The sequence below is a fragment of the Megachile rotundata genome, unplaced genomic scaffold (genome assembly GCF_050947335.1).
Source record: "Megachile rotundata isolate GNS110a unplaced genomic scaffold, iyMegRotu1 scaffold0030, whole genome shotgun sequence".
Lineage (NCBI taxonomy): Eukaryota > Metazoa > Arthropoda > Insecta > Hymenoptera > Megachilidae > Megachile > Megachile rotundata.
This window is the reverse complement of record NW_027473327.1, coordinates 1,438,009-1,465,662: the sequence shown is the minus strand read 5'-3', so window position 1 is coordinate 1,465,662 and position 27,654 is coordinate 1,438,009.

The following is a 27,654-nucleotide window of genomic DNA, read 5'->3' as shown; positions in this document are numbered from 1 at the left end:
CAATCACAATCATACAATCACAATCATAATATCGGAATCATACAATCACAATCAAACCATCACAATCATACAATCACAATCATACAATCATAATCATACAATTACAATCATACAATCACAATCATACAATCACAACCATACAATCACAATCATACAATCACTATCATACGATCACAATCATACGATCACAATCATACAATCACAATCATACAATCACAATCATAAAATCGCAATCATACAATTACAATCTCCAAAATACAATCTCCCAAATACAATCATACAATCACAATCATACAATCACAATCATACAATCACAATCATACAACCACAATCAGACAATCACAATCATACAATCACAATCATACAATCACAGTCATACAATCACAGTCATACTATCACAATCATAATATCACAATCATACAATCACAATCATACAATCACAATCATACAATCGCAATCATACAATCACAATCACGCAATCACAATCATACAATCACAATCATACTATCACAATCATACAATCACAATCATACAATCACAATCATACTATCACAATCATACAATCCTAATCATACAATCACAGTCATACAATCACAATCACACAATCACAATCATGCTATCACAATCATACAATCACAATCATACAATCACAATCATACAATCTCAATCATACAATCGCAATCATACAATTACAATCTCCCAAATACAATCTCCCAAATACAATCATACAATCGCAATCGCACAATCACAATCATACAATCACAGTCATACAATCACAATCATACAATCACAATCATACAATCACAATCATACTATCACAATCATACAATCACGATCATACAATCACAATCATACAATCATAATCAGACAATGACAATCATAAAATCACAATCATACAATCACAATCATACTATCGCAATCGTACAATCGCAATCATCCAAACACAATCATTCAATCACAACCATACAATCACAATCATTCCATCATAATCATACAATCACAATCATACAATCACAATCATACAATCACAATCATACCATCACAATCATACAATCACAACCATACAATCACAATCATACAATCGCAATCATACAATCACAATCACGCAATCACAATCATACAATCGCAATCATACAATCACAATCTCCCAAATACAATCATACAATCACAATCATACAACCACAATCATACAATCACAATCATACAATCACAATCATAATATCGCAATCATACAATCACAATCATACAATCACAATCATACAATCACAATCATACAATCACAAACATACATACAAAATCATGCAATCTCAATCATACAATCACAATCATGCAATCACAATCATACAATCATAATCATACATTGACAATCATACAATCACAGTCATACAATCACAATCATACAACCACAATCAGACAATCACAATCATACAATCACAATCATACAATCACAGTCATACAATCACAGTCATACTATCACAATCATAATATCACAATCATACAATCACAATCATACAATCGCAATCATACAATCGCAATCATACAATTACAATCTCCAAAATACAATCTCCCAAATGCAATCATACAATCACAATCATACAATCACAATCATACAATCACAATCATACAATCACAATCATACTATCGCAATCATACAATCCTAATCATACAAACACAATCATACAATCACAATCATACAATCACAGTCATACAATCACAATCTTACAATCACAATCATACTATCACAATCATACAACTATAATCATACAATCACAATCTTACAATCACAATCGTACAATCACAATCGTACAATCACAATCGCACAATCACAATCATACAATCACAGTCATACAATCACAATCATACAATCACAATCATACAATCACAATCATACTACCACAATCATACAATCACGATCATACAATCACAATCATACAATCACAATCATACAATCACAATCATACAATCACAATCATACAATCACAATCATACAATCTCAATCATACAATCGCTATCATTCAATTACAATCTCCAAAATACAATCTCCCAAATGCAATCATACAATCACAATCATACAATCACAATCATACAATCACAATCGTACAATCACAATCGTACAATCACAGTCGCACAATCACAATCATACAATCACAGTCATACAATCACAATCATACAATCACAATCATACAATTATAATCATACAATTACAATCATACAATCACAATCATACAATCACAATCATACAATCACAATCATACAATCGCAATCATACAATCGCAATCATACAATCGCAATCATACAATCGCAATCATACAATTACAATCTCCAAAATACAATCTCCCAAATACAATCATACAATCACAATCATACAATCACAATCATACAATCACAATCATACAATCACAATCATACAATCACAATCATACAATCACAATCATACTGTCACAATCACACATTCCTAATCATACAATCACTATCATACAATCACAATCATACAATCACAGTCATACAATCACAATCATACAATCACAATCATGCAATCACAATCATTCCATCATAATCATACAATCACAATCATACAATCACAATCATACAATCACAATCATACCATCACAATCATACAATCACAACCATACAATCACAATCATACAATCGCAATCATACAATCACAATCACGCAATCACAATCATACAATCGCAATCATACAATCACAATCTCCCAAATACAATCATACAATCACAATCATTCAACCACAATCTTACAACCACAATCATACAATCACAATCATACTATCACAATCATACAATCTCAATCATACAATCACAATCATGCAATCACAATCATACAATCATAATCATACAATGACAATCATACAATCACAGTCATACAATCACAATCATACAACCACAATCAGACAATCACAATCATACAATCACAATCATACAATCACAGTCATACAATCACAGTCATACTATCACAATCATAATATCACAATCATACAATCACAATCATACAATCGCAATCATACAATCGCAATCATACAATTACAATCTCCAAAATACAATCTCCCAAATGCAATCATACAATCACAATCATACAATCACAATCATACAATCACAATCATACAATCACAATCATACTATCGCAATCATACAATCCTAATCATACAAACACAATCATACAATCACAATCATACAATCACAGTCATACAATCACAATCTTACAATCACAATCATACTATCACAATCATACAACTATAATCATACAATCACAATCGTACAATCACAATCATACAATCACAATCATACAATCACAATCATACAATCACAATCATACTATCACAATCACGCAATCACAATCATACAATCATAATCATACAATGACAATCATACAATCACAATCATACAATCACAGTCGTACAATCACAGTCATACAATCACAATCATACTATCACAATCATACAATCACAATCATGCAATCACAATCATACAATTACAATCTCCCAAATACAATCTCCCAAATACAATCATACAATCGCAATCGCACAATCACAATCATACAATCACAGTCATACAATCACAATCATACAATCCCAATCATACTATCGCAATCATACAATCACAATCATACCATCACAATCATACAATCACAACCATACAATCACAATCATACAATCGCAATCATACAATCACAATCACGCAATCACAATCATACAATCGCAATCATACAATCACAATCTCCCAAATACAATCATACAATCACAATCATACAACCACAATCATACAATCACAATCATACAATCACAATCATAATATCGGAATCATACAATCACAATCAAACCATCACAATCATACAATCACAATCATACAATCATAATCATACAATTACAATCATACAATCACAATCATACAATCACAACCATACAATCACAATCATACAATCACTATCATACGATCACAATCATACGATCACAATCATACAATCACAATCATACAATCACAATCATAAAATCGCAATCATACAATTACAATCTCCAAAATACAATCTCCCAAATACAATCATACAATCACAATCATACAATCACAATCATACAATCACAATCATACAACCACAATCAGACAATCACAATCATACAATCACAATCATACAATCACAGTCATACAATCACAGTCATACTATCACAATCATAATATCACAATCATACAATCACAATCATACAATCACAATCATACAATCGCAATCATACAATCACAATCACGCAATCACAATCATACAATCACAATCATACTATCACAATCATACAATCACAATCATACAATCACAATCATACTATCACAATCATACAATCCTAATCATACAATCACAGTCATACAATCACAATCACACAATCACAATCATGCTATCACAATCATACAATCACAATCATACAATCACAATCATACAATCTCAATCATACAATCGCAATCATACAATTACAATCTCCCAAATACAATCTCCCAAATACAATCATACAATCGCAATCGCACAATCACAATCATACAATCACAGTCATACAATCACAATCATACAATCACAATCATACAATCACAATCATACTATCACAATCATACAATCACGATCATACAATCACAATCATACAATCATAATCAGACAATGACAATCATAAAATCACAATCATACAATCACAATCATACTATCGCAATCGTACAATCGCAATCATCCAAACACAATCATTCAATCACAACCATACAATCACAATCATTCCATCATAATCATACAATCACAATCATACAATCACAATCATACAATCACAATCATACCATCACAATCATACAATCACAACCATACAATCACAATCATACAATCGCAATCATACAATCACAATCACGCAATCACAATCATACAATCGCAATCATACAATCACAATCTCCCAAATACAATCATACAATCACAATCATACAACCACAATCATACAATCACAATCATACAATCACAATCATAATATCGCAATCATACAATCACAATCATACAATCACAATCATACAATCACAATCATACAATCACAAACATACATACAAAATCATGCAATCTCAATCATACAATCACAATCATGCAATCACAATCATACAATCATAATCATACATTGACAATCATACAATCACAGTCATACAATCACAATCATACAACCACAATCAGACAATCACAATCATACAATCACAATCATACAATCACAGTCATACAATCACAGTCATACTATCACAATCATAATATCACAATCATACAATCACAATCATACAATCGCAATCATACAATCGCAATCATACAATTACAATCTCCAAAATACAATCTCCCAAATGCAATCATACAATCACAATCATACAATCACAATCATACAATCACAATCATACAATCACAATCATACTATCGCAATCATACAATCCTAATCATACAAACACAATCATACAATCACAATCATACAATCACAGTCATACAATCACAATCTTACAATCACAATCATACTATCACAATCATACAACTATAATCATACAATCACAATCTTACAATCACAATCGTACAATCACAATCGTACAATCACAATCGCACAATCACAATCATACAATCACAGTCATACAATCACAATCATACAATCACAATCATACAATCACAATCATACTACCACAATCATACAATCACGATCATACAATCACAATCATACAATCACAATCATACAATCACAATCATACAATCACAATCATACAATCACAATCATACAATCTCAATCATACAATCGCTATCATTCAATTACAATCTCCAAAATACAATCTCCCAAATGCAATCATACAATCACAATCATACAATCACAATCATACAATCACAATCGTACAATCACAATCGTACAATCACAGTCGCACAATCACAATCATACAATCACAGTCATACAATCACAATCATACAATCACAATCATACAATTATAATCATACAATTACAATCATACAATCACAATCATACAATCACAATCATACAATCACAATCATACAATCGCAATCATACAATCGCAATCATACAATCGCAATCATACAATCGCAATCATACAATTACAATCTCCAAAATACAATCTCCCAAATACAATCATACAATCACAATCATACAATCACAATCATACAATCACAATCATACAATCACAATCATACAATCACAATCATACAATCACAATCATACTGTCACAATCACACATTCCTAATCATACAATCACTATCATACAATCACAATCATACAATCACAGTCATACAATCACAATCATACAATCACAATCATGCAATCACAATCATTCCATCATAATCATACAATCACAATCATACAATCACAATCATACAATCACAATCATACCATCACAATCATACAATCACAACCATACAATCACAATCATACAATCGCAATCATACAATCACAATCACGCAATCACAATCATACAATCGCAATCATACAATCACAATCTCCCAAATACAATCATACAATCACAATCATACAACCACAATCATACAATCGCAATCATACAATCACAATCACGCAATCACAATCATACAATCGCAATCATACAATCACAATCTCCCAAATACAATCATACAATCACAATCATTCAACCACAATCTTACAACCACAATCATACAATCACAATCATACTATCACAATCATACAATCTCAATCATACAATCACAATCATGCAATCACAATCATACAATCATAATCATACAATGACAATCATACAATCACAGTCATACAATCACAATCATACAACCACAATCAGACAATCACAATCATACAATCACAATCATACAATCACAGTCATACAATCACAGTCATACTATCACAATCATAATATCACAATCATACAATCACAATCATACAATCGCAATCATACAATCGCAATCATACAATTACAATCTCCAAAATACAATCTCCCAAATGCAATCATACAATCACAATCATACAATCACAATCATACAATCACAATCATACAATCACAATCATACAATCACCATCATACAATCACAATCATACAATCGCAATCATACAATCGCAATCACACAATCACAATCATACAATCACAATCATACAGTCACAATCATACAATCACAATCATACAATCACAATCATACAATCACAATCATACAATCACAATCATGCAATCACAATCATTCCATCATAATCATACAATCACAATCATACAATCACAATCGTACAATCACAATCGTACAATCACAATCGCACAATCACAATCATACAATCACAGTCATACAATCACAATCATACAATCACAATCATACTATCACAATCATACAATCACAATCATACAGTCACAATCATACAATCACAGTCATACAATCACAATCGTACAATCACAATCATACTATCACAATCATACAATCACAATCATACAATCACAGTCATACATACAAAATCATGCAATCTCAATCATACAATCACAATCATGCAATCACAATCATACAATCATAATCATACAATGACAATCATACAATCACAATCATACAATCACAGTCGTACAATCACAGTCATACAATCACAATCATACTATCACAATCATACAATCACAATCATGCAATCACAATCATACAATCATAATCATACAATCATAATCATACAATCACAATCGTACAATCACAATCGTACAATCACAATCGCACAATCACAATCATACAATCACAGTCATACAATCACAATCATACAATCACAATCATGCAATCACAATCATTCCATCATAATCATACAATCACAATCATACAATCACAATCATACAGTCACAATCATACAATCACAGTCATACAATCACAATCATACAATCACAATCATACTATCACAATCATACAATCACAATCATACAATCACAATCATACAATCACAGTCATACATACAAAATCATGCAATCTCAATCATACAATCACAATCATGCAATCACAATCATACAATCATAATCATACAATCATAATCATACAATCACAATCGTACAATCACAATCGTACAATCACAATCGCACAATCACAATCATACAATCACAGTCATACAATCACAATCATACAATCACAATCATACAATCACAATCATACAATCACAATCATAATATCACAATCATACAATCACGATCATACAATCACAATCATACAATCACAATCATACAATCACAATCATACAATCACAATCACACAATCGCAATCATACAATTACAATCTCCAAAATACAATCTCCCAAATGCAATCATACAATCACAATCATACAATCACAATCATACAATCACAATCATACAATCACAGACATACAATCACAATCTTACAATCACAATCATACTAGCACAATCATACAATCACAATCATACAATCACAGACATACAATCACAATCATACATTCGCAATCATATTATCACAATCATGCAATCGCAATCATGCAATCACAATCATACAATCATAATCATACAATGACAATCGCACAATCACAATCATACAATCACAATCATACAACCACAATCAGATAATCACAATCATACAATCACAATCATACAATCACAGTCATACAATCAAAGTCATACTATCACAATCATAATATCACAATCATAATATCACAATCATACAATCACAATCATACAATCACAATCATACAATCGCAATCATACAATCACAATCACGCAATCACAATCATACAATCGCAATCATACAATCACAATCATAATATCGCAATCATACAATCACAATCAAACCATCACAATCATACAATCACAATCATACAATCATAATCATACAATTACAATCATACAATCACAATCATACAATTACAATCATACAATCACAATCATACTATCACAATCATACAATCCTAATCATACAATCACAATCATACAATCACAATCATACAATCACAGTCATACAATCACAATCATACAATCACAATCATACAATCGCAATCATACAATCGCAATCATACAATCGCAATCACACAATCACAATCATACAATCACAGTCATACAATCACAATCATACAATCACAATCATACAATCACAATCATACAACCACAATCAGACAATCACAATCACACAATCACAATCATACAATCACAGTCATACAATCACAGTCATACTATCACAATCATACAATCACAGTCATACAATCACAATCATACAATCACAATCATACAATCACAATCATACAACCACAATCAGACAATCACAATCACACAATCACAATCATACAATCACAGTCATACAATCACAGTCATACTATCACAATCATACTATCACAATCATACAATCACAATCATACAATCACAATCATACAATCGCAATCATACAATCACAATCACGCAATCACAATCATACAATCACAATCACGCAATCACAATCATACAATCACAATCATACAGTCACAATCATACAATCACAATCATACAATCACAATCATACTATCGCAATCATACAATCAAAATCATACCATCACAATCATACAATTACAATCTCCAAAATACAATCTCCCAAATACAATCATACAATCACAATCATACAATCACAATCATACAATCACAATCATACAATCACAATCATACAATCACAATCATACAATCACAATCATACAATCACAATCATACATTCAAAATCATGCAATCACAATCATACAATCACAATCATGCAATCACAATCATTCCATCATAATCATACAATCACAATCATACAATCACAATCATACAGTCACAATCATACCATCACAATCATACAATCACAACCATACAATCACAATCATACAATCGCAATCATACAATCACAATCACGCAATCACAATCATACAATCGCAATCATACAATCACAATCTCCCAAATACAATCATACAATCACAATCATACAACCACAATCATACAATCACAATCATACAATCACAATCATAATATCGCAATCATACAATCACAATCATACAATCACAATCATACAATCACAATCATACAATCACAAACATACATACAAAATCATGCAATCTCAATCATACAATCACAATCATGCAATCACAATCATACAATCATAATCATACAATGACAATCATACAATCACAGTCATACAATCACAATCATACAACCACAATCAGACAATCACAATCATACAATCACAATCATACAATCACAGTCATACAATCACAGTCATACTATCACAATCATAATATCACAATCATACAATCACAATCATACAATCGCAATCATACAATCGCAATCATACAATTACAATCTCCAAAATACAATCTCCCAAATGCAATCATACAATCACAATCATACAATCACAATCATACAATCACAATCATACAATCACAATCATACTATCGCAATCATACAATCCTAATCATACAAACACAATCATACAATCACAATCATACAATCACAGTCATACAATCACAATCTTACAATCACAATCATACTATCACAATCATACAACTATAATCATACAATCACAATCTTACAATCACAATCGTACAATCACAATCGTACAATCACAATCGCACAATCACAATCATACAATCACAGTCATACAATCACAATCATACAATCACAATCATACAATCACAATCATACTATCACAATCATACAATCACGATCATACAATCACAATCATACAATCACAATCATACAATCACAATCATACAATCACAATCATACAATCACAATCATACAATCTCAATCATACAATCGCTATCATTCAATTACAATCTCCAAAATACAATCTCCCAAATGCAATCATACAATCACAATCATACAATCACAATCATACAATCACAATCGTACAATCACAATCGTACAATCACAGTCGCACAATCACAATCATACAATCACAGTCATACAATCACAATCATACAATCACAATCATACAATTATAATCATACAATTACAATCATACAATCACAATCATACAATCACAATCATACAATCACAATCATACAATCACAATCATACAATCACAATCATACAATCGCAATCATACAATCGCAATCATACAATCGCAATCATACAATTACAATCTCCAAAATACAATCTCCCTAATACAATCATACAATCACAATCATACAATCACAATCATACAATCACAATCATACAATCACAATCATACAATCACAATCATACAATCACAATCATACTATCGCAATCACACATTCCTAATCATACAATCACAATCATACAATCACAATCATACAATCACAGTCATACAATCACAATCATACAATCACAATCATGCAATCACAATCATTCCATCATAATCATACAATCACAATCATACAATCACAATCATACAATCACAATCATACCATCACAATCATACAATCACAACCATACAATCACAATCATACAATCGCAATCATACAATCACAATCACGCAATCACAATCATACAATCGCAATCATACAATCACAATCTCCCAAATACAATCATACAATCACAATCATACAACCACAATCATACAACCACAATCATACAATCACAGTCATAATATCGCAATCATACAATCACAATCATACAATCACAATCATACAATCACAATCATACAATCACAAACATACATACAAAATCATGCAGTCTCAATCATACAATCACAATCATGCAATCACAATCATACAATCATAATCATACAATGACAATCATACAATCACAGTCATACAATCACAATCATACAACCACAATCAGACAATCACAATCATACAATCACAATCATACAATCACAGTCATACAATCACAGTCATACTATCACAATCATAATATCACAATCATACAATCACAATCATACAATCGCAATCATACAATCGCAATCATACAATTACAATCTCCAAAATACAATCTCCCAAATGCAATCATACAATCACAATCATACAATCACAATCATACAATCACAATCATACTATCGCAATCATACAATCCTAATCATACAAACACAATCATACAATCACAATCATACAATCACAGTCATACAATCACAATCTTACAATCACAATCATACTATCACAATCATACAACTATAATCATACAATCACAATCGTACAATCACAATCGTACAATCACAATCGTACAATCACAATCGCACAATCACAATCATACAATCACAGTCATACAATCACAATCATACAATCACCGTCATACAATCACAATCATACAATCACAATCATACAATCACAATCATACTATCACAATCATACAATCACGATCATACAATCACAATCATGCAATCACAATCATACAATCATAATCATACAATGACAATCATACAATCACAGTCATACAATCACAATCATACAACCACAATCAGACAATCACAATCATACAATCACAATCATACAATCACAGTCATACAATCACAGTCATACTATCACAATCATAATATCACAATCATACAATCACAATCATACAATCGCAATCATACAATCACAATCATACAATTACAATCTCCAAAATACAATCTCCCAAATGCAATCATACAATCACAATCATACATTCACAATCATGCAATCACAATCATACAATCATAATCATACAATGACAATCATACAATCACAGTCATACAATCACAATCATACAACCACAATCAGACAATCACAATCATACAATCACAATCATACAATCGCAATCATACAATCACAATCACGCAATCACAATCATACAATCACAATCATACAGTCACAATCATACAATCACAATCATACAATCCCAATCATACTATCGCAATCATACAATCACAATCATACCATCACAATCATACAATCACAACCATACAATCACAATCATACAATCGCAATCATACAATCACAATCACGCAATCACAATCATACAATCGCAATCATACAATCACAATCTCCCAAATACAATCATACAATCACAATCATACAACCACAATCATACAATCACAATCATACAATCACAATCATAATATCGGAATCATACAATCACAATCAAACCATCACAATCATACAATCACAATCATACAATCATAATCATACAATTACAATCATACAATCACAATCATACAATCACAACCATACAATCACAATCATACAATCACTATCATACGATCACAATCATACGATCACAATCATACAATCACAATCATACAATCACAATCATAAAATCGCAATCATACAATTACAATCTCCAAAATACAATCTCCCAAATACAATCATACAATCACAATCATACAATCACAATCATACAATCACAATCATACAACCACAATCAGACAATCACAATCATACAATCACAATCATACAATCACAGTCATACAATCACAGTCATACTATCACAATCATAATATCACAATCATACAATCACAATCATACAATCACAATCATACAATCGCAATCATACAATCACAATCACGCAATCACAATCATACAATCACAATCATACTATCACAATCATACAATCACAATCATACAATCACAATCATACTATCACAATCATACAATCCTAATCATACAATCACAGTCATACAATCACAATCACACAATCACAATCATGCTATCACAATCATACAATCACAATCATACAATCACAATCATACAATCTCAATCATACAATCGCAATCATACAATTACAATCTCCCAAATACAATCTCCCAAATACAATCATACAATCGCAATCGCACAATCACAATCATACAATCACAGTCATACAATCACAATCATACAATCACAATCATACAATCACAATCATACTATCACAATCATACAATCACGATCATACAATCACAATCATACAATCATAATCAGACAATGACAATCATAAAATCACAATCATACAATCACAATCATACTATCGCAATCGTACAATCGCAATCATCCAAACACAATCATTCAATCACAACCATACAATCACAATCATTCCATCATAATCATACAATCACAATCATACAATCACAATCATACAATCACAATCATACCATCACAATCATACAATCACAACCATACAATCACAATCATACAATCGCAATCATACAATCACAATCACGCAATCACAATCATACAATCGCAATCATACAATCACAATCTCCCAAATACAATCATACAATCACAATCATACAACCACAATCATACAATCACAATCATACAATCACAATCATAATATCGCAATCATACAATCACAATCATACAATCACAATCATACAATCACAATCATACAATCACAAACATACATACAAAATCATGCAATCTCAATCATACAATCACAATCATGCAATCACAATCATACAATCATAATCATACATTGACAATCATACAATCACAGTCATACAATCACAATCATACAACCACAATCAGACAATCACAATCATACAATCACAATCATACAATCACAGTCATACAATCACAGTCATACTATCACAATCATAATATCACAATCATACAATCACAATCATACAATCGCAATCATACAATCGCAATCATACAATTACAATCTCCAAAATACAATCTCCCAAATGCAATCATACAATCACAATCATACAATCACAATCATACAATCACAATCATACAATCACAATCATACTATCGCAATCATACAATCCTAATCATACAAACACAATCATACAATCACAATCATACAATCACAGTCATACAATCACAATCTTACAATCACAATCATACTATCACAATCATACAACTATAATCATACAATCACAATCTTACAATCACAATCGTACAATCACAATCGTACAATCACAATCGCACAATCACAATCATACAATCACAGTCATACAATCACAATCATACAATCACAATCATACAATCACAATCATACTACCACAATCATACAATCACGATCATACAATCACAATCATACAATCACAATCATACAATCACAATCATACAATCACAATCATACAATCACAATCATACAATCTCAATCATACAATCGCTATCATTCAATTACAATCTCCAAAATACAATCTCCCAAATGCAATCATACAATCACAATCATACAATCACAATCATACAATCACAATCGTACAATCACAATCGTACAATCACAGTCGCACAATCACAATCATACAATCACAGTCATACAATCACAATCATACAATCACAATCATACAATTATAATCATACAATTACAATCATACAATCACAATCATACAATCACAATCATACAATCACAATCATACAATCACAATCATACAATCGCAATCATACAATCGCAATCATACAATCGCAATCATACAATCGCAATCATACAATTACAATCTCCAAAATACAATCTCCCAAATACAATCATACAATCACAATCATACAATCACAATCATACAATCACAATCATACAATCACAATCATACAATCACAATCATACAATCACAATCATACTATCACAATCACACATTCCTAATCATACAATCACTATCATACAATCACAATCATACAATCACAGTCATACAATCACAATCATACAATCACAATCATGCAATCACAATCATTCCATCATAATCATACAATCACAATCATACAATCACAATCATACAATCACAATCATACCATCACAATCATACAATCACAACCATACAATCACAATCATACAATCGCAATCATACAATCACAATCACGCAATCACAATCATACAATCGCAATCATACAATCACAATCTCCCAAATACAATCATACAATCACAATCATACAACCACAATCATACAACCACAATCATACAATCACAATCATAATATCGCAATCATACAATCACAATCATACAATCACAATCATACAATCACAATCATACAATCGCAATCATACAATCACAATCACGCAATCACAATCATACAATCGCAATCATACAATCACAATCTCCCAAATACAATCATACAATCACAATCATTCAACCACAATCTTACAACCACAATCATACAATCACAATCATACTATCACAATCATACAATCTCAATCATACAATCACAATCATGCAATCACAATCATACAATCATAATCATACAATGACAATCATACAATCACAGTCATACAATCACAATCATACAACCACAATCAGACAATCACAATCATACAATCACAATCATACAATCACAGTCATACAATCACAGTCATACTATCACAATCATAATATCACAATCATACAATCACAATCATACAATCGCAATCATACAATCGCAATCATACAATTACAATCTCCAAAATACAATCTCCCAAATGCAATCATACAATCACAATCATACAATCACAATCATACAATCACAATCATACAATCACAATCATACTATCGCAATCATACAATCCTAATCATACAAACACAATCATACAATCACAATCATACAATCACAGTCATACAATCACAATCTTACAATCACAATCATACTATCACAATCATACAACTATAATCATACAATCACAATCGTACAATCACAATCATACAATCACAATCATACAATCACAATCATACAATCACAATCATACTATCACAATCACGCAATCACAATCATACAATCATAATCATACAATGACAATCATACAATCACAATCATACAATCACAGTCGTACAATCACAGTCATACAATCACAATCATACTATCACAATCATACAATCACAATCATGCAATCACAATCATACAATCACAATCATACAATCGCAATCATACAATCACAATCACGCAATCACAATCATACAATCACAATCACGCAATCACACTCATACAATCACAATCATACAGTCACAATCATACAATCACAATCATACAATCACAATCATACTATCACAATCATACAATCCTAATCATACAATCACAATCATACAATCACAATCATACAATCACAGTCATGCAATCACAATCTTACAATCACAATCATACTATCACAATCATACAATCATAATCATACAATCGCAATCATACAATTACAATCTCCAAAATACAATCTCCCAAATACAATCATACAATCACAATCATACAATCACAATCATACAATCACAATCATACAATCACAATCATACAATCACAATCACACTATCACAATCACACAATCCTAATCATACAATCACAATCATACAATCACAATCATACAATCACAGTCATACAATCACAATCATACAATCACCATCATACAATCACAATCATACAATCGCAATCATACAATCGCAATCACACAATCACAATCATACAATCACAATCATACAGTCACAATCATACAATCACAATCATACAATCACAATCATACAATCACAATCATACAATCACAATCATGCAATCACAATCATTCCATCATAATCATACAATCACAATCATACAATCACAATCGTACAATCACAATCGTACAATCACAATCGCACAATCACAATCATACAATCACAGTCATACAATCACAATCATACAATCACAATCATACTATCACAATCATACAATCACAATCATACAGTCACAATCATACAATCACAGTCATACAATCACAATCGTACAATCACAATCATACTATCACAATCATACAATCACAATCATACAATCACAGTCATACATACAAAATCATGCAATCTCAATCATACAATCACAATCATGCAATCACAATCATACAATCATAATCATACAATGACAATCATACAATCACAATCATACAATCACAGTCGTACAATCACAGTCATACAATCACAATCATACTATCACAATCATACAATCACAATCATGCAATCACAATCATACAATCATAATCATACAATCATAATCATACAATCACAATCGTACAATCACAATCGTACAATCACAATCGCACAATCACAATCATACAATCACAGTCATACAATCACAATCATACAATCACAATCATGCAATCACAATCATTCCATCATAATCATACAATCACAATCATACAATCACAATCATACAGTCACAATCATACAATCACAGTCATACAATCACAATCATACAATGACAATCATACTATCACAATCATACAATCACAATCATACAATCACAGTCATACATACAAAATCATGCAATCTCAATCATACAATCACAATCATGCAATCACAATCATACAATCATAATCATACAATCATAATCATACAATCACAATCGTACAATCACAATCGTACAATCACAATCGCACAATCACAATCATACAATCACAGTCATACAATCACAATCATACAATCACAATCATACAATCACAATCATACAATCACAATCATAATATCACAATCATACAATCACGATCATACAATCACAATCATACAATCACAATCATACAATCACAATCATACAATCACAATCACACAATCGCAATCATACAATTACAATCTCCAAAATACAATCTCCCAAATGCAATCATACAATCACAATCATACAATCACAATCATACAATCACAATCATACAATCACAGACATACAATCACAATCTTACAATCACAATCATACTAGCACAATCATACAATCACAATCATACAATCACAGACATACAATCACAATCATACATTCGCAATCATATTATCACAATCATGCAATCGCAATCATGCAATCACAATCATACAATCATAATCATACAATGACAATCGCACAATCACAATCATACAATCACAATCATACAACCACAATCAGATAATCACAATCATACAATCACAATCATACAATCACAGTCATACAATCAAAGTCATACTATCACAATCATAATATCACAATCATAATATCACAATCATACAATCACAATCATACAATCACAATCATACAATCGCAATCATACAATCACAATCACGCAATCACAATCATACAATCGCAATCATACAATCACAATCATAATATCGCAATCATACAATCACAATCAAACCATCACAATCATACAATCACAATCATACAATCATAATCATACAATTACAATCATACAATCACAATCATACAATTACAATCATACAATCACAATCATACTATCACAATCATACAATCCTAATCATACAATCACAATCATACAATCACAATCATACAATCACAGTCATACAATCACAATCATACAATCACAATCATACAATCGCAATCATACAATCGCAATCATACAATCGCAATCACACAATCACAATCATACAATCACAGTCATACAATCACAATCATACAATCACAATCATACAATCACAATCATACAACCACAATCAGACAATCACAATCACACAATCACAATCATACAATCACAGTCATACAATCACAGTCATACTATCACAATCATACAATCACAGTCATACAATCACAATCATACAATCACAATCATACAATCACAATCATACAACCACAATCAGACAATCACAATCACACAATCACAATCATACAATCACAATCATACAATCACAATCATACAATCGCAATCATACAATCACAATCACGCAATCACAATCATACAATCACAATCACGCAATCACAATCATACAATCACAATCATACAGTCACAATCATACAATCACAATCATACAATCACAATCATACTATCGCAATCATACAATCAAAATCATACCATCACAATCATACAATTACAATCTCCAAAATACAATCTCCCAAATACAATCATACAATCACAATCATACAATCACAATCATACAATCACAATCATACAATCACAATCATACAATCACAATCATACAATCACAATCATACTATCACAATCACACAATCCTAATCATACAATCACAATCATACAATCACAATCATACAATCACAGTCATACAATCACAATCATACAATCACCATCATACAATCACAATCATACAATCGCAATCATACAATCGCAATCACACAATCACAATCATACAATCACAATCATACAGTCACAATCATACAATCACAATCATACAATCACAATCATACAATCACAATCATACAATCACAATCATGCAATCACAATCATTCCATCATAATCATACAATCACAATCATACAATCACAATCATACAGTCACAATCATACAATCACAGTCATACAATCACAATCATACAATCACAATCATACTATCACAATCATACAATCACAATCATACAATCACAATCATACAATCACAGTCATACATACAAAATCATGCAATCTCAATCATACAATCACAATCATGCAATCACAATCATACAATCATAATCATACAATCACAGTCGTACAATCACAATCATACAATCACAGTCGTACAATCACAGTCATACAATCACAATCATACTATCACAATCATACAATCACAATCATGCAATCACAATCATACAATCATAATCATACAATCATAATCATACAATCACAATCGTACAATCACAATCGTACAATCACAATCGCACAATCACAATCATACAATCACAGTCATACAATCACAATCATAATATCACAATCATACAATCACAATCATACAATCACAATCATACAATCGCAATCATACAATCACAATCACGCAATCACAATCATACAATCGCAATCATACAATCACAATCATAATATCGCAATCATACAATCACAATCAAACCATCACAATCATACAATCACAATCATACAATCATAATCATACAATTACAATCATACAATCACAATCATACAATTACAATCATACAATCACAATCATACTATCACAATCATACAATCGCAATCATACAATTACAATCTCCAAAATACAATCTCCCAAATACAATCATACAATCACAATCATACAATCACAATCATACTATCACAATCATACAATCACAATCATACAATCACAATCGTACTATCACAATCATACAATCGCAATCATCCAATCACAATCATTCAATCACAACCATACAATCATAATCATACAATCACAATCATACAATCATAATCATACAATCACAATCATACAATCGCTATCATACAATCACAATCATACAATCACAATCATAATATCGCAATCATACAATCACAATCAAACCATCACAATCATACAATCACAATCATACAATCATAATCATACAATTACAATCATACAATCACAATCATAATATCGGAATCATACAATCACAATCAAACCATCACAATCATACAATCACAATCATACAATCATAATCATACAATTACAATCAAACAATCACAATTATACAATCACAACCATACAATCACAATCATACAATCACAATCATACGATCACAATCATACGATCACAATCATACAATCACAATCATACAATCACAATCATACAATCGCAATCATACAATTACAATCTCCAAAATACAATCTCCCAAATACAATCATACAATCACAATCATACAATCACAATCATACAATCACAATCATACTATCACAATCATACAATCCTAATCATACAATCACAATCATACAATCACAATCATACAATCACAGCCATGCAATCACAATCTTACAATCACAATCATACTATCACAATCATACAATCATAATCATACAATCACAATCACACAATCATAATCATACAATTACAATCATACAATCACAATCATACAATCACAGTCATACAATCACAATCATACAATCACAATCATACAATCACAGTCATACAATCGCAATCATACAATCACAATCACGCAATCACAATCATACAATCACAATCATACAGTCACAATCATACAATCACAATCATACAATCACAATCATACTATCGCAATCATACAATCACAATCATACCATCACAATCATACAATCACAACCATACAATCACAATCATACAATCGCAATCATACAATCACAATCACGCAATCACAATCATACAATCGCAATCATACAATCACAATCTCCCAAATACAATCATACAATCACAATCATACAACCACAATCATACAATCACAATCATACAATCACAATCATAATATCGGAATCATACAATCACAATCAAACCATCACAATCATACAATCACAATCATACAATCATAATCATACAATTACAATCATACAATCACAATCATACAATCACAACCATACAATCACAATCATACAATCACTATCATACGATCACAATCATACGATCACAATCATACAATCACAATCATACAATCACAATCATAAAATCGCAATCATACAATTACAATCTCCAAAATACAATCTCCCAAATACAATCATACAATCACAATCATACAATCACAATCATACAATCACAATCATACTATCACAATCATACAATCCTAATCATACAATCACAATCATACAATCACAATCATACAATCACAGTCATGCAATCACAATCTTACAATCACAATCATACTATCACAATCATACAATCATAATCATACAATCACAATCATACATTCGCAATCATATTATCACAATCATACAATCACAATCATACAATCACAATCATACATACAAAATCATGCAATCTCAATCATACAATCACAATCATGCAATCACAATCATACAATCATAATCATACAATGACAATCATACAATCACAATCATACAATCACAATCATACAACCACAATCAGACAATCAAAATCATACAATCACAATCATACAATCACAGTCATACAATCACAGTCATACTATCACAATCATAATATCACAATCATACAATCACAATCATACAATCACAATCATACAATCGCAATCATACAATCACAATCACGCAATCACAATCATACAATCACAATCATACTATCACAATCATACAATCACAATCATACAATCACAATCATACTATCACAATCATACAATCACAATCATACAATCACAGTCATACAATCACAATCACACAATCACAATCATGCTATCACAATCATACAATCACAATCATACAATCACAATCATACAATCTCAATCATACAATCGCAATCATACAATTACAATCTCCCAAATACAATCTCCCAAATACAATCATACAATCACAATCGCACAATCACAATCATACAATCACAGTCATACAATCACAATCATACAATCACAATCATACAATCACAATCATACAATCACAATCATACAATCACGATCATACAATCACAATCATACAATCATAATCAGACAATGACAATCATAAAATCACAATCATACAATCACAATCATACTATCGCAATCGTACAATCGCAATCATCCAATCACAATCATTCAATCACAACCATACAATCATAATCATACAATCACAATCATACAATCATAATCATACAATCACAATCATACAATCGCTATCATACAATCACAATCATACAATCACAATCATACAATCACAATCATACAATCACAATCATACAATCACAATCATACAATCACAATCATACAATCACAATCATACAATCACAATCATACATTCAAAATCATGCAATCACAATCATACAATCACAATCATGCAATCACAATCATTCCATCATAATCATACAATCACAATCATACAATCACAATCATACAATCACAATCATACCATCACAATCATACAATCACAACCATACAATCACAATCATACAATCGCAATCATACAATCACAATCACGCAATCACAATCATACAATCGCAATCATACAATCACAATCTCCCAAATACAATCATACAATCACAATCATACAACCACAATCATACAATCACAATCATACAATCACAATCATAATATCGCAATCATACAATCACAATCATACAATCACAATCATACAATCACAATCATACAATCACAAACATACATACAAAATCATGCAATCTCAATCATACAATCACAATCATGCAATCACAATCATACAATCATAATCATACAATGACAATCATACAATCACAGTCATACAATCACAATCATACAACCACAATCAGACAATCACAATCATACAATCACAATCATACAATCACAGTCATACAATCACAGTCATACTATCACAATCATAATATCACAATCATACAATCACAATCATACAATCGCAATCATACAATCGCAATCATACAATTACAATCTCCAAAATACAATCTCCCAAATGCAATCATACAATCACAATCATACAATCACAATCATACAATCACAATCATACAATCACAATCATACTATCGCAATCATACAATCCTAATCATACAAACACAATCATACAATCACAATCATACAATCACAGTCATACAATCACAATCTTACAATCACAATCATACTATCACAATCATACAACTATAATCATACAATCACAATCTTACAATCACAATCGTACAATCACAATCGTACAATCACAATCGCACAATCACAATCATACAATCACAGTCATACAATCACAATCATACAATCACAATCATACAATCACAATCATACTATCACAATCATACAATCACGATCATACAATCACAATCATACAATCACAATCATACAATCACAATCATACAATCACAATCATACAATCACAATCATACAATCTCAATCATACAATCGCTATCATTCAATTACAATCTCCAAAATACAATCTCCCAAATGCAATCATACAATCACAATCATACAATCACAATCATACAATCACAATCGTACAATCACAATCGTACAATCACAGTCGCACAATCACAATCATACAATCACAGTCATACAATCACAATCATACAATCACAATCATACAATTATAATCATACAATTACAATCATACAATCACAATCATACAATCACAATCATACAATCACAATCATACAATCACAATCATACAATCACAATCATACAATCGCAATCATACAATCGCAATCATACAATCGCAATCATACAATTACAATCTCCAAAATACAATCTCCCAAATACAATCATACAATCACAATCATACAATCACAATCATACAATCACAATCATACAATCACAATCATACAATCACAATCATACAATCACAATCATACAATCACAATCATACTATCGCAATCACACATTCCTAATCATACAATCACAATCATACAATCACAATCATACAATCACAGTCATACAATCACAATCATACAATCACAATCATGCAATCACAATCATTCCATCATAATCATACAATCACAATCATACAATCACAATCATACAATCACAATCATACCATCACAATCATACAATCACAACCATACAATCACAATCATACAATCGCAATCATACAATCACAATCACGCAATCACAATCATACAATCGCAATCATACAATCACATTCTCCCAAATACAATCATACAATCACAATCATACAACCACAATCATACAACCACAATCATACAATCACAGTCATAATATCGCAATCATACAATCACAATCATACAATCACAATCATACAATCACAATCATACAATCACAAACATACACACAAAATCATGCAGTCTCAATCATACAATCACAATCATGCAATCACAATCATACAATCATAATCATACAATGACAATCATACAATCACAGTCATACAATCACAATCATACAACCACAATCAGACAATCACAATCATACAATCACAATCATACAATCACAGTCATACAATCACAGTCATACTATCACAATCCTAATATCACAATCATACAATCACAATCATACAATCGCAATCATACAATCGCAATCATACAATTACAATCTCCAAAATACAATCTCCCAAATGCAATCATACAATCACAATCATACAATCACAATCATACAATCACAATCATACTATCGCAATCATACAATCCTAATCATACAAACACAATCATACAATCACAATCATACAATCACAGTCATACAATCACAATCTTACAATCACAATCATACTATCACAATCATACAACTATAATCATACAATCACAATCGTACAATCACAATCGTACAATCACAATCGTACAATCACAATCGCACAATCACAATCATACAATCACAGTCATACAATCACAATCATACAATCACCGTCATACAATCACAATCATACAATCACAATCATACAATCACAATCATACTATCACAATCATACAATCACGATCATACAATCACAATCATGCAATCACAATCATACAATCATAATCATACAATGACAATCATACAATCACAGTCATACAATCACAATCATACAACCACAATCAGACAATCACAATCATACAATCACAATCATACAATCACAGTCATACAATCACAGTCATACTATCACAATCATAATATCACAATCATACAATCACAATCATACAATCGCAATCATACAATCACAATCATACAATTACAATCTCCAAAATACAATCTCCCAAATGCAATCATACAATCACAATCATACATTCACAATCATGCAATCACAATCATACAATCATAATCATACAATGACAATCATACAATCACAGTCATACAATCACAATCATACAACCACAATCAGACAATCACAATCATACAATCACAATCATACAATCGCAATCATACAATCACAATCACGCAATCACAATCATACAATCACAATCATACAGTCACAATCATACAATCACAATCATACAATCCCAATCATACTATCGCAATCATACAATCACAATCATACCATCACAATCATACAATCACAACCATACAATCACAATCATACAATCGCAATCATACAATCACAATCACGCAATCACAATCATACAATCGCAATCATACAATCACAATCTCCCAAATACAATCATACAATCACAATCATACAACCACAATCATACAAATACAATCATACAATCACAATCATAATATCGGAATCATACAATCACAATCAAACCATCACAATCATACAATCACAATCATACAATCATAATCATACAATTACAATCATACAATCACAATCATACAATCACAACCATACAATCACAATCATACAATCACTATCATACGATCACAATCATACGATCACAATCATACAATCACAATCATACAATCACAATCATAAAATCGCAATCATACAATTACAATCTCCAAAATACAATCTCCCAAATACAATCATACAATCACAATCATACAATCACAATCATACAATCACAATCATACTATCACAATCATACAATCCTAATCATACAATCACAATCATACAATCACAATCATACAATCACAGTCATGCAATCACAATCTTACAATCACAATCATACTATCACAATCATACAATCATAATCATACAATCACAATCATACATTCGCAATCATATTATCACAATCATACAATCACAATCATACAATCACAATCATACATACAAAATCATGCAATCTCAATCATACAATCACAATCATGCAATCACAATCATACAATCATAATCATACAATGACAATCATACAATCACAATCATACAATCACAATCATACAACCACAATCAGACAATCAAAATCATACAATCACAATCATACAATCACAGTCATACAATCACAGTCATACTATCACAATCATAATATCACAATCATACAATCACAATCATACAATCACAATCATACAATCGCAATCATACAATCACAATCACGCAATCACAATCATACAATCACAATCATACTATCACAATCATACAATCACAATCATACAATCACAATCATACTATCACAATCATACAATCACAATCATACAATCACAGTCATACAATCACAATCACACAATCACAATCATGCTATCACAATCATACAATCACAATCATACAATCACAATCATACAATCTCAATCATACAATCGCAATCATACAATTACAATCTCCCAAATACAATCTCCCAAATACAATCATACAATCACAATCGCACAATCACAATCATACAATCACAGTCATACAATCACAATCATACAATCACAATCATACAATCACAATCATACAATCACAATCATACAAT